Here is a 15,121-nt window from a genome sequence, read left to right as displayed (position 1 = left end):
TGCCCTTGTCTTTGTTGCTAGTACTGGTGTTGGTGCTCTTCGGGACACTGCTTCATGTTGCTTCACTAACCACTCCACAGTGAAGACGACCTATTCATTGGGTCTAGAGAAAGTGTAGCAATATCTCCATGGGTCCTCCTCAACCCAATGAAATGCCTCGTGGATCTAGTTGAACTGTACTCTCGTGCAGTGATATTTCACAATACAATGTGGGTCATACGGATTGTAACTTCGGAGGTTGTGTTATCTCAAAATCAAGCCCTGGAAGGCTGCAGTCCAGGAAGACTTCAAGTAACTGTTTCAAACCAATCTTTTGACTAAGGCTTAGCCTCCTTAGCCTGAGAGGGCTCTCTCAAAGGGTTATTGATTTTGGTTAAAAATAAGAGGGCTAACTCTTGTTATATAACAGTGGCAAATATGAAGGCTGGACAAACATTACATAAGTTTCCATTGGGCCTATGGAGTCAATAAAACCTCAGCAAATAATGATACTGCCTTTACATAGAAGTCAGGGCATGTGGCATTTAAATGTTCAAAACACAACTCTTATAAAACCACAGTTCATGAATGTGTACAGGAAATCAGAGCAGCATAAGTGAATTCTGAGTGATTACACATCTATGCAACTGTAAAATAAACCAAGGATAAAGTAAAATCACACATCTTGAACATAGAAACACTTTATGAATCCTGAGAAGAAAAGCAGTTCTATTATATTACTGAACTCTGTCTTTCTACATAAGCCAAAATAGTACTCTGTTTTATAAAATCTCCAACCCTTATTACTTTCTTTTTCAGCTATATATAGAGTGTTTATTCTAGCTGATTCGAGCTTCCTCCTCCAGCATGAGGGGAGCTCGATAACTACCTATGATGACACCTACTAACACTTTAAACTAACTAATAAATACAACTGACTGTTGACTGGAGTTTTAAGAGATCTAAATCAAGTAGGACTCTAACTCCATATTACATGCTTGATGGCTTTAATTACAATGAACTTCGTTCTTTGACACCTGCTTCCCTTCTGGCGGTGGCTGTGATGGATGTTTGTAGCTGCTTGCTGCCCTTTAATGTCGTATCCTTTTACCTCTGCTGAGAAACAGGAAACTGTCCCTATTTTTATGCCTTTGTTTTCCTCAAAGATATTCGGAAGTAATTAGCCATGTTCTTTATCCTTTAATTACCCAAGATGGAGTGCCACGTCCTTGATGTGCTGTCCACCGCTTTCATGTATCTGTGTGATGACAAAATCTTCAAAAAGATTTGCCGCTTTATCAATCATAATTGATCAACGGAATTGAAACATGTAGCTACAGCAGTTTCGTAGCGCGCTACGAAACTGCTGTGTAATTTCATAGCTAAATGATCGCCACTGTTCATGGCTTAAGACTGCTCTTCTCTAATTACAAAATTTGGATGTTTGACCTCATTACAGCTGGCATTTTCATAATGCAAAAACAGCAACCATCTTATTCAAGCTTACTCTGTCCAAATCACTAATAATCTCTTCACACTTGATAATGTGATGCATAAAGTTATCAGCGTATAGCTTTGAAGGCTTTGTTTCAACAATATGAACGATATCTTCATCAATATAAAAGTCAACATCTGCATTTGATATAATTCCTCCATCATGATCAATTGCATGAGTCTTATGCTTGTATGTCATAACTTCTAATAAGAACAGCTTCAACTGATGCCTATATGCATTCTGGTTATTTTTTACAAGAGCTTCATCATAGTTTGGTACTGAAGGAGTAATAAATTTAGGACAGGCATATGAAAAAAAATTCATCATACACAGCCTCATCACTTCTCTGCATTCTTGCCATCTTCTCCCCATATTTCTCTTTCAACTGATTGTTCACATTTTCCTCAACAAATGAATAACAACTTGCAAGTAATCCTGTTCAGCTGCCAGGCTTCAATGTCAATAGCTTTTCCTATAAAACTCAAACAGCATGCCCAGATTTCTCTGCAAGCAGAGTACCTGCCAACCTGGAACCTTTCACTGCAAAGCACCTTTTCTTACAGCCACTTCAATAGATTCCAGACCGCGAAGAACACAACTTTGAATCGTATGATTTCCAGAGAAAAGAGTCCAATGCTAATGCTAGACACTTAAATCCACCCAAACTCCTTATTAATAACCATGTTGTACAGTCAGCAGCCAGGCGAGAACATATATAACTTAAACTGTGATTGCTACTGCTCCCACCTTGCTCACAAATAACTTATCGATGATCACAACATTCATGCTTGAAATTCTTGCAAAACCTGGAGCGGATGACATGACAGTAAACTAATGCATTTCATTCATTGTGCGGACGAGAGAGACTTCCTAGGAGAAACCTTTTGTCAAATACTACCAGCTATTCAACATTCGATTCTGTGTATTGCCTGCAGGTTGGAGGGCAGTAGTCGGTCAACTAATGTTACTCACTTCTTCTGCATCATTCATGGAGACCTTTATCACAAAAGATTGCTCATCAAACGATGCTGATAGCATAGAATCACCAAGTAAATGTTGAGCAATTTCATCAAGAATCCTTGTGTGTGAAGACAAGTTGTTTTCCCCTGTATAAACAGAGTTGCAAGAACGCATCCGCTCTTGAAAACATAAGCCTATCTGGTTTGCCAAGGTACTCATAAATGTTGAGAATGCTAACTCAGATTCTTCGTGCACTGAGACATCAGAAGGTTCCAATAATCACATCTGCTCTCACTGTGTGGCACCTTTCATGTTCACCTCATCACTATCACTTTGACCTCGAACGTTACTGGTACAGATAGCCTCAATGGCAGTTCCAATTTGAGCAGCTTCAACACTACTGCTACGCTTTGCACTTGATTCGCAGCCTTCAGAGAAACTTGAAGAACTTTCAGGGCTTTTCCTCCTAGATCCCTCCCTCAGACGAATCACGGTGCTCTCCAAAGCATCTCTCCTTGCAGTTGATGGACTCACAACAGATAAATGACGAGTAACAGCTGCTCCTAACAACACTGAAGCCACCACTGTATAGCTAATGCAATGACCAAGATACCAATAATGTACTCCAAAGCATATTAAGAAAACTCTGTATATTCCAGCCACAAACAAAACAGCAATTCGACTTTTGAGAAGCTCAAAGCCAAATAAACATGCTCCCACATTTGAATCCAGAACACAACAGTCAATGATGTTATTCCTCCGAACCAGCGTGCCTTCTGGGTAGTCAAACCATATAGAATGGAATATACAAGAAGTACAACCAGAGACCCAAAGTATAGACAACCCAAGTGAGAAGTTCTGTTTGGCTTCCGTATTAAAGAATCATTAAGAATTGGAGGCTCTGGTAAACAGGCAACCGGACCAACTTCAATACCATCCACATAAGCAAACTTATAGGACCTCCGGACATACTCATCTACATCTAGGCCTGCTCCATGAAAAACCATTCTACATATAAAATGCATGTTGATTGCTAGAGCTATTGCCGAAACACCAAAGCAAAACCCAGATGCTGAATATACATTCATGCCTGCTGTTACATAAACAGCTGAAATTTCATATCCACAAAGTAATGAAATGGCCAAAAGCAGAAGTATTGCAACAGTCCGTGGAATCTGCGACTGAGTTCTCCACCAAAACATGATAGCATAAAATGCAGATCCGTGCCAGCCATGATAACTGCCAGCCCAATTATATCTCGATCTAAAATAATCATCAACTTAGTGCCCCAAGCAATTACCACAACTATTGGTGAAAGTACAACAGCCAAAGCTATAAGTGATAAAAATCCCGAGACAGCACTCAACTGCGGACCTTGAAGGAATGATGGCCATTTCCTAGCAAAAACCCAACTGTGTATTCTCTAGGTTCGCCAATTGATAGCAAATAGTAAAGCAACGGAGAGGGCACTCAGCACTAGGAACAGCGTGCCCACTAGTTTCACAGACGGCACATGCAATCACTAGTTTCAAGTGATCGCCTTCCATAATGCTACCCCCACCTTTTATACCACCGCCTCCAACTTCGACTTCAGCTTCCCCACTTCCTTCTTCATTCACTGCAGCCTCATTTACCCCTTGCTCTACACAACATAACCCTAAATCCTTTTCTCTAAACATAACAAATGTAAAACCCCTCAAACAACCCTCTGTCTGCACATGAGCCGAGATCAAATGTGCCATGCCCTTTCCTTTTCATGGCGATTTTTTTGTATAAACCCATATCAGAGGCGGCATGACAGATTGCTCAAAAAGTAGATTGGGGATGAAGGCACGGAACTTCCGATCAGCCTCTTGAGAATAATACGCATGCATAACAAGGCTGTGAGTATCAATAAAATCCTTTGAATTCCTGCCACATACAATGCAACTTAGAGAACCAGCCTTCCCCTGCTTCCACTTGTTTTGCTATAATGTCAAGCTCAGACAACCGTGCTGTAATGCTTCTGCCAGCTAGCGGAAAGGCATCTAAGCTGGAATAATGCTTTTAATGTTTGATGCGTTCACTTTGTTTACAAGCCCATGATAGTTTTACGAAGAGCATCCCAAGACATACGCTGATATTCCAAGCTGCTTTTATCTTGTAAATCTTTCATCATTTGCGCCAGCTTGAAAGGAGGAACATAAACACCGCCACTTCTTCCAAGCGCCTTTTCAGTGTTTCTAACTCCCTCTTTTCCAGTTTAGACAACGGGGGCCTTTGGTTTTGGCAATTCCACAGTAATGTTTCTTTCTCTGACAATCTGATGATGGAAAATTTAGGTAACCTGATGTATGTTCCCCTGTGAGATTCTCACTAGATGCGGATTTCTGGAGGGAAGCAGAACTCTGTACAATAGGCATGCTAGGATATTGACCTCCACTGGATACCAGAACTTCGGCCAATGTAGTGGGATTATAGGAAAAACCTTGAGAATGAAACACAACAGTATTATTTGTATATTGATGATAAGATCCAGCACTGTGACAGGTTGAGTCAGATATTCCCACAGAATCCATAGGAGACAGCTGTGAAATATTGGCTATGGATTCGAACAATTCCCCAATTTCGTAGCGCAGCCAAAAACATGTTGCGCTGCGAAACTACAAAAAGGCTTTATGCGCATCAAACTAATGCTAGCGGTTTTGAAATTTTGGCATTAGAATTTTTAGTGATAACAGGTCGAATAGATACTTCTTCATATGTTATGCTTCAACATCCGCTTGCTTGAAACTTTGGATCTCATATAACCCAATCCGCAATGGAAGAGCAGTCCAAGGGGCCTTCTTCTTCCGATGCAGTCTAGCTATCAATCCCATCGAGATGTGATATGCTACTTCCTACATGACGAGTATTTCCAAGGCAAACTTCGGTAGAACATGTGGAGGATTCTCCGCGTTGAACATTCGTAAGAAGGTGTCGGATGGTGAGGCATACAAATCAGCAATTTCTATCAGTGCCTCCATTGTTGCCCCTGACATGTAGGGTGGAACCTGTTCGAATATCATCTTGTAAAATGGGGTGAAAAAATGATCAGACAGCCATGTGATAACTCCTCTGAAGCTGCATTCGAACAAAAACTTACAATATGTGTTCAAAGCAATCTCTACTGGTGACCATGCCCACTCCAAGCCCGGGAACTCCTGTTGGGCATAGTTTGCATCTAAGATGTAGGTGGACATGTAGATCTTTGTTTTCATACCTACGAGTGACTGTTGAGCCTTTGTTACCTATTCCTTCAGCTAATGAGCCAACATGTTGGACCAGTTACATGGTTTTCCCTCTTTGGCCAATTGGTCCAGCGCGATCACCCAACTCTGTGGGAAGGTTTCCATGCTTTCGTGGCCATATATTCGACATGCAAATATGACCAAGTATTGATACCCCTTCCACAGTATCTTCATCTTGTAGATCCAGTTGGGTTTCATCTTGAATCTAGCCGGATCCTTTACCTAGTTCTTAAGAATGTCTCTCGAGTTAGCACTGCTCCTGGGTAAGCTGAAGGGAGTCTCCATGATAGTCACGAGCTCCAACATCTAATACATCTCATCATAATTCTGTGCCCAAAATGTTGCAAGCTTTGTCTCGCTGACACTACTCAAAGTCATCATCTTGGGATCAGTGTTCGAGATGATCCAGTGTATCATGTCTGCGCATGGGAACGCAGGGTATCTGCATGCAATCCGGTACAAGCCTGACTTTTGAATGTTCACATACACCTGGGCGTCTTTGAGGTCTTCCCTAAAAGTGCCTACAAATTCTTCATTGACCTCTTGCCATTTCAACTTGATGTCCTTGTCTAAAAACAGCTTGGTATCTTCATAGATCAGGAGACATGCGGACACCTGCTCAACTGCTACTCCAGTTGCACTTCCGTCAGTGTCCTTTGATCTTGCTCCCTTGGAGGCCATTGATCATGTACTGCTAAGAGGTATATGAAAACCTAAAGGATCTAGAGACAAAGCAACATGCATGGCAAGAAATTTTTCAGCGAAAACCAAAGCAAATTTGGGGAATGACATAACACATACCTGGGGAATGATAGGCAAAGATTGCACAATTTCTTCTAGGAGGTTGGGTGGCTGGCTACTAGAACTGCACAAAAGGCAGTATGGGTTGTCTGGGAGGCAAGACTGGTTGTTGTATTTGTGCAATGCACAATCCAGGCTAACTATTGAATACTGGGATTGCACAATGCGCAATTCGATCTGGCAATGACTGCACTGCGCAATTTTTTGGGACAACAGTCACTGTCCATCATAAATGCGCAAAGCAGTCCTAGAGGATAGTTCCTGGGCATAAATGTGCATATCTAGAGAGGAAGATAGAGCCTTCATTCCCTGGATTGCGGCGATGTTGTCTCGATGAGGCAGAGTCCGGGCCAAGGCTGCCTAGACTCGCCGACAAGCAACTGAAAGAAAATGTGAAAGTGAATGCATGGAAACACTAAGTGAAAGCAGAATTTGTTAATCGTGCATGCAAAAATTTAATGAAAGATTCAGTCAATAGATCAACATGCATGTGGGTGAAGCGAGTCGTCAATACTGGGATTGCACAATGCGCAATTCGAGCTGGCAATGACTGCACTGTGTAATTTTCTGGGACAACAGTCACTGTCCATCATAAATGTGCAAAGCAGTCCTAGAGGATAGTTCCTGGGCATAAATGTGCATTTCTAAAGAGGAAGACAGAGCCTTCATTCCCTGGATTGCGCGATGTTGTCTCGATGAGGCAGAGTCCAGGCCAAGGCTGGCTAGACTCGCCGACAAGCAACTGAAAGCAAATGTGAAAGTGAATGCATGGAAACACTAAGTGAAAGCAGAATTTGTTAATCGTGCATGCAAACATTGAATGAAAGATTCAGTCAATAGATCAACATGCATGTGGGTGAAGCGAGTCGTCGGATCGATGGTCGTTCGCGCAAAACAATTTCATGCATGCGACAACGGTGAGATAGCAATGAAAACTGAAATGGTACTAGTACAAGCTAGTATGCATGTAAAAGACAACAAGCATTCAAATAAATCAAGAAAACAACACTCACACAAGCGAAAACACAAAAAGCAACAAAAATGCTGAAAAATACAAGTTGAGACCACTTACCCGTGAATAGCTGAGCCGGATGTGTCGAAGAATCCTGGATGTGTTGTAGGATGTCAAAGCTCCAAGATCGATGTGAAAGAATGAGCTCTAACGCATTGAATAAATAAGTTTGAGCTCATGATGCGCATGCCACAAATCTAGGAGAAAGCAACACTTGGAGGAAAGTTTCCAAAATGATTTTGCATGTAACCGCTGGCTACTCAAAATATCTCCTTGAATCAAGGGATGCTTTTTGCATGCTGCCTTTTGCTATTCTGGGAAAAAGAAAGCCATGCATGCAAGTCAAGTTTCCTTGGTCCTGGGTGGAACTGGTCAACCCAACTGCTCGTGCATGAGGCTACTCAACTGTTGGGAGAAAATGCACAATTCTGGATGGGAGTTAGGCTGGCTACCCAGGAGATTTGCACAATTTCTTGGCAGAGCAGCTGACTGCTGCCCAGGATTGCGTAGTTCCTAGGCTGAGCAGCCCTACTAGGAAGTATTATGCAGTTTTCTGCGTGAAGCCTGACTGGCAGGATTGCGCAATTCTGGAGCCCAGCAAGCTGCCAGAAAGAATTGCGGAGTTTCTGGAGGGAAGGATGATTGCCCTCTAGAATTGCTCAATTTCTTGGGGGATCTGCTCAGCCTACAACTGGACCAAGTCCGAATGAAAAGCCTGTGAGGGTAATGCATCAAGATTTGATTGACAGGTTGTCTTTGTGCAAGAAAAACATTGAAACTTGTGTACTTGACGAAGAAAGACAAGATGTTGTGAAAGGTTGGTAGGGAGGCTCTGTTTTGGGCAAATTTAGTGTTTCTTCAAATGCCTAACCCTCTAGACCTAGTACCTAGTCTAGAAACAACAGACAAAGTAATTCGTTGCTTTTCCTATAGTTAACATATAAGATAAAGAATAACAAAGGTACCAACCTGTAGCTTTCGTTCAATCCCTCTCTCCTTTGACTGATTTCGCCACTCCTTTCCATACTTAACTCGCTTGGAATGTACCTGCACACAAGCCAAGACAAAAACCCATCAAAGCATACAATAATGACGATCTGTTAACTAAACATATCATAGAATCAAGAATACGATATACATCATATAAACACATGAATGGAAAAAGCTTAGAATTCTTTATTAATAGAAGGAAAGATTACAACCCATGTAGATGCATGCTCGATTCAGTGTCATCCTTCCAGCTTCAAACCCTTCTCTCCTCATGAAGCAACAATTCAACATCATTACAATACTCTTGCTAATCTCATTCAAACAACATTCCTTAACTTACGAAATTCCAACCTAGACCAGCCTTTGAATGCTTGGTCATTTTATAGCTGAATGGAGGAGGTTAAACCATTAATGGCCCTCATGAATGCTTTTCCAAAATTGGGAAGTGGTTCCATGGAGGAAGGGATAATGGATTAAGGTTCATTCATCCTCTTCCTCATCCAAAAGCGAGCTCCATCCATCTTGAAACTTCCATAAGCATCCATTGGATGAGGAATCCAATGGATTCATTTTTTAAAATTCGATGAATCTCGCTCATTGCAGGTGAAACAAAGGCTAAGTGCGATGCATTGCACCCAGTCAGTGTAGTTGGTTGCAATGCATTGTAACTTGACAAAAGGCTCGCTGCGCTAATCTCTTTAGAGACAATTTTTGCATGAATGGTGACATGAAAACTCTTGGGAGGCAAGCATGATGTAGGTTAACTTCATTAGGGAATGAAAACAACTGAATTGGGTATTGATGGACCCTAATAATACAAATCTGGAAGCTGGGGTTGATGTGCCCAAATTGACCTGTAACAGTTGCCCCCTAAAGCATGAAGTCGAAAATAAACATGTCCAGTGAGATACTTTACCACTTGGAGAGAAGGTTTCGAAACGGAAGGAGACCTGCATCAATTACAATACATATGTCATGATACTTTGAATTTTTCTCATGAACTAGCTAAGGGAAGGCATACCCATGCTTAGCTTCTAAACTTTCATTACATGTACAAATATAGTCGTCTACAGATATAGACCCATGAATGGTTGACCATGAATGTAAGGCCATTGTACATTTGATATAGTACTCCTAAAAAGTATATCATATCTCAAATGGATGAAACTAGATCTGGGGTCTTCAATATTGTCCAATCTTTCACTCAATGTACATGTCTAACCATGTGAATAGATGATCTGAGGTCAAACATGGAGAGACATCGTCTGATTACCAGCCAATGATGTAAGTCGTTAACAGACGCGAGAGGAATCACCGATAATGATAATGATCCTCAAGGTACTGCAGTACATTTCGCAAGGTATGAATAAATGATTTGATGTCAAACACCAAACGAAATCATTTAGTCGAAGGCCATTGATGTCAACCTATCGCCAAAAGCGAGAAACCTGCCATTGATGTATGCAAGCCTCAAGGTACTGAAGGGGTGTTTCTAATTCAACTTCTTGGATGATGTGCTGATGTCGACAAGAAGTGACTCGTTGCAAGAGGGCCTTGATGTATCCCACATCAACGACACGAAACGAGGTAAATGATTTTTGGAGATAAACATCGACTGACGACACAAGGTTCACGAATGGCGGGCATGAAAATGAAGGTTTACTGTATTGTAAAGGATGAAGTTTTGAACTGAATGACTTCTCTTGAACATATCGATGACACTGAAGTGAATTGGTAGCAATGACCCAAAACAAAGTGATGGATGGTATGATAGACCAACGGTATGATAAACATCAAGCTGAATGACCCAACCCACATAGTCACAGTGATGAGGTGAAAGTGTCATGTTCAAGAGCGACCTGCTACCATAAAGTGTTCCCGGCTTTTTCCCATTTTCCCCAGTCATCTCTGACGAGTACCTCTTTATTTTTTATCAAGCTTGAGGAGGATAACATATACTTGTTGTATAATTCCACCCTTTAGGTGAATCCATTGTTATTTGATGTTTTAACGAGTCTAGCGAAGGTGAACCTCGATCTTGTCTAAATGGACAAGTTTGTCGCTATTTAATGTTTTTAATGAGTTTAACAACAAAGATAACTCGATCCTTTTCACATTTAGAGAGTTTGAAAAGGGACTAAAAGAAAACTCCACAAGTTCTTTTTCGTAAGTTAATCTCTCGAGTCCGAAAAAGCGTAAAATAATACCAGAGAGATATCTTTTCCAATCCTTTAATGAACTGGAATAGACAAGCGCTCAACAATATTTTCATATTTAGAGAGTCTAAAAAGAGTTTAAAGAGGACTCCATTTTGAGGAACGAGTGGTGTCTTAGAATGGCAATCACGAGGGTTAAAAATGGAAATGGGTTCATTTTTAGACAAGCTTGAACCATAGGGAACTATGCTTGGATTCAGTTTCATGTTTACACATGCTTGAAACGAAAAACCACGCTTGGATTCAGTTTCATTTTTACACAAGCTTAAAATGAAAAATTATGCTTGGATTCAGTTTCATTTTTACACAAGCTTGAAATGAAGAACTATGCTTGGATTCAGTTTCATTTTTACACAAGCTTAAAACGAAAAAATATGCTTGAGATTGGTTTACATGCCCCCAGCATGATGAAATGGAGAGTCTCCTGTAACCAGAAGGAAGTCATTGCGGTGAAGCAGGATGGTTATCCAACACCTTTTTGGCTTCATCCAGATAGACAAAGGTGAATGGGGTGATTCCATTCACATAACCTACAGGAAGACTCAACTTTACCACTAGGTGCATACCCCCCAAGTGTCATTACAATCACCCAAGTAGACTACTCGTGGCTATCAGGTGGATGGAATGAAGGTTCATTTACGAGATCAAGTGAAAGACTCGACTGGGACTTTACGAGATCTACTCAAAGACTCATCTTGGAACTTTGCTCCAGGGGACCTTGTTTCATTTTTTAACGAGCTTAACACAAGACAAGGAACTCTGCTCATACTCCTTGTTTCATTTTTTATCGAGGTTAACACAAGACAAGGAACGATCCTCGTAGACCCTTGTTTCATTTTTGAATGAGGTTGACACAAGACAATGAACTATCCTCGAGTCCCTTGTTTCATTTTTTAACGAGGTTGACACAAGACAACGAACTATCTTCGGGCTCCTTGTTTCATTTTTTAACGAGGTTGACACAAGACAACGAACTATCCTCGGACTCCTTTTTTCACGACCCATACGAGGTCATGAAGGAGAGATCTGGTTCCAATGCCCCCAGTACATGATGTACAACATCACTGAATTGATCGTCAGTTGGTGTAGGTATGGAACAGGTTTCCACATAATTAACCCGTGGTGGGGATGATAACATTTATACAAAAGAACCAATTAGGGAAGATGGTTGACTGGAAGCCATATTTGGACCGTGAAATGAAAGTTGGTCAACAGTGACAATTATGCCTTCATGCTGGAAACAAATCACTCGAAAGAGTGTTGAAACAATAACTCCCATGCCATAAACATAGTCACGCCCAAGAAGTAAATTGTAATCTAAAGGGCCTGGGACTACCATCACATTCAGATAAATTAATTTTCCTCCCAAAGTAATAGGTAACTAAGGGAGGATCCCTAATGGTTGACTGGTTCCTCTGTTAAAACCTAACAGATTTTGGGTAACAGGCGCAAGCGGTGGTGAACCAAGCGCTTGTTAAGCAGTTGAGGAAAGGATACTCACAGACGCACCTTCATCTATAATAGTGCCACATACAATCATATTACAAACTTGTACTATGATCTGGAAAAGCACATAAGAAGGAAGGCGGAATCCTGCTAGTCGATTCCAATCAAAGGAAGTGACTAGACTACTTGGAGGGGGTACCATAGAAATGGGAGGATTAACCCCTTGAGTTACGAGAGAAAGAGGATTTTCTTCTTGTCTTGATGGAACATGAGGACTGCCCCCAAGCTCATTAGAATCTAAAGAAACAAAAAGAACCTGAGTGGTATCATGTTCACTCTCTTCGGGAAAGGTACGATTGATTGAAGCTAAAATCGAGTCAACTATTACCTTGACCTGTTGCTTTGGGTCAGGTATAGACTCATAGGATTCACTTTCAGAGAGAGTGGTTTCGACCGACGGTTGATTTTGGTCGGTCAATTCATCAACTAGTGAAGGATTTAGGGAGATTTTCCTATAACCATATGGAAGTCGCTGCAGTGAAGCAGGATGGTTATCCAACACTTTCTTGGCTTCATCCAGATAGGGACCAAGGTGAATGGGATGATTCCCTTCACATAACCTACGTGGAAACTTAAATTTTCCCTTCTTTGCCACTAGTTGATGGTGTGTCACCAGCATGATCTCCAAAAGTTGATGACGCGGGAAGATGTGAACGAGAATACCATTCTTCTAAGATCTGAGGAATATCAGGACAATTTCGAAGAAGATGGTCTCCCGCACAAAGTTTGCATGGATATCAAACTTTGTGAGGCTTGACAGATGGTTTCTCATCAAATGTTGCATTCAAAGCAATGGTTTCTTGGTTGCCCCTCTGCTGAATTTACTTCTTCTTCTCCTTCTTCCCTTTCTTCTTCTTCTTAGCCACCTGGTTACTAGTACCGATACTTTCACCAGGTGAAGAGGAAGAAGGGGAGGAAGAAACAAACGAGGAAGAAGGAAAAGGGTCAACTTTAGGACCAACTGGAGGTTGATTTTGTCCAGTTGGAGGTGTACTCAATTGCAGAGAAATCATGACATTTTGAACCAAGGAGGTTGAAAACAACCATACTAGCAAGCCAATGGTAAATCTCGGAAGGGACAATGTAGCCATATATGGAGCACCAATATTTCCAAATGGAGGAAAAGGACTAGGATTCCCATCAAAAGGAATTCCTTGATTGGTGGACTCTGGATTTGTTGCCATATGTTTCAACCTAAGATCAACTAAGGAGCGAGCATGGAGGATGTTATCCACAGTCAATTAATTTTTACGACACTAGAACACAACTTCGCTTTTTCATTTTTAAAGAGTCGAGAAAAAGCAAAAGATGACTCTAGTCGCTTTCGATGTTTAATGAGCCTGAAAGGACAAGTGCTCAGATGATCCTTTTCTTTTAAGGAGTTGAAAAGGAATGAAAGTGACTGATCTGGAGATTCTAGACAAGAGGGTTTACCAGATAAATCGCAAAACTACAATATACACCTTGGTGATAAATGAAAGAGAAATTACCAAGGATTTACTGTACGGCAGTCAATCTTCCCAAATGTTGTGTTTGGTGCGTTGTGATTGGTAAGGCGGCAGACTTTGATTCCTAGGGATAAAGGATTGCAACCTATTGGGGTCTCCCACCATATACTCGACGACACAAGGAGCACAAGTCCGTACTAGCACTTATCGAATTAGAGAGGAGGAATCACCCAACCTCAATGAAAACGACAGCCACTAGGTTTAAAGACGTCGGAACACATCTCTAGCCTAGACCTCTAAATGTTTTCGTTAAGTTCCAATGTGTTATTAGGTTCATTGATGTAAATTTGAGGTTGATCTTGCTTAAAATTTTCCTTTGAGGGTTCACCACGAGATGTTCCTCGAAACTCCTAAGAATGCAACTAAAATGAGAAGCACTCTTTCCGTTTGTTTTCAACAATGAAAATCCTAGCTATGAGGGATAGAGCATAAACTAATGCAATTCCCTAAACCATTCCTTTCAAGCAATCACAAACTTTAATATGCACAATGCATGTTTTTCTTTTCAGTTTCTCTTAATGTGAATGATGCAATAAGAAAAACTAATTCACAAACGATTCAGAACCCTTTTCATAAAAAAATACAATTTGTGACAATTTCTTTTAAAGGGAAAGGAAGACTGTACGACACTTCTGATTTTAAAGAAATGAAGATTTTCGACACTTTAAATGAAAATACAAACTAAATGCACAAATGAATCAATCGATTATCTATGAAGGAAGACTATACGACATTTCATTATTCGAAGAAAATGACAACTTTACGACACTTTTCGATCAACAAAAATAATCGATCAACTATATTCTAACTTTGACTATAGACTGATAATGACAAAGAAACATTAATCAATCTAATCAAAGTAAGGTTTGATGGCTAAGGAGATGAAAAGGCTGTTTTCAGAGATAAGACATCATTGATATTCAGCAAGCAAGCAATCAGAATAATTTTGGCAAAAATTAAATCCAAAGGTGGGAATTTAACCTAAGGTTGTTTAGCGCAGGTCAAAGAGGGGCTAACTGCGTAGCATAGCACTGTCTCTCACTAAAAACTGCGTTGATTTCAATGAATTGAAAATTGATCAATGCAGGTCAAAGAGGGCCAGTCTGCATTGATCAGTGCAGGCCAAAGAGGGAAAAACTGCGTTGATTAAAATATTCCTTTGTTAATCAACGCAGGTCAAAGAAGGCCTAAGTGTGATGCATCACACTGTCTCTAAGGCTAGCCTGCACTGTTTCCTGTGAGGTCACTCAAGAGTCATCTAACCTCAAATTTTGACCAAAATTCAATGCAAAAGGTTGAATTACAACAAGTAATGTATGTCCAAGGTGTGTAAGGAGGTGATAAGCTACTAAAAGGGATAGGATAATTCCCCAGCAGAGTCACCA

At 40.8% G+C, this 15,121-nt stretch overlaps 1 pseudogene; it reads right to left on the bottom strand.

The window, feature by feature from the left end:
• Positions 1 to 1,447: 1,447 nt before the first annotated feature.
• Positions 1,448 to 3,981, bottom strand: LOC149239396 (calpain-type cysteine protease DEK1 pseudogene; annotated as a pseudogene).
• Positions 3,982 to 15,121: the final 11,140 nt, after the last annotated feature.

Source organism: Pinus tabuliformis, chromosome 8, assembly GCF_031772625.1.
Source record: "Pinus tabuliformis cultivar Carrire ecotype Pingquan chromosome 8, CPIR1, whole genome shotgun sequence".
Lineage (NCBI taxonomy): Eukaryota > Viridiplantae > Streptophyta > Pinopsida > Pinales > Pinaceae > Pinus > Pinus tabuliformis.
This window is presented reverse-complemented; position numbering and strand designations above follow the sequence as displayed.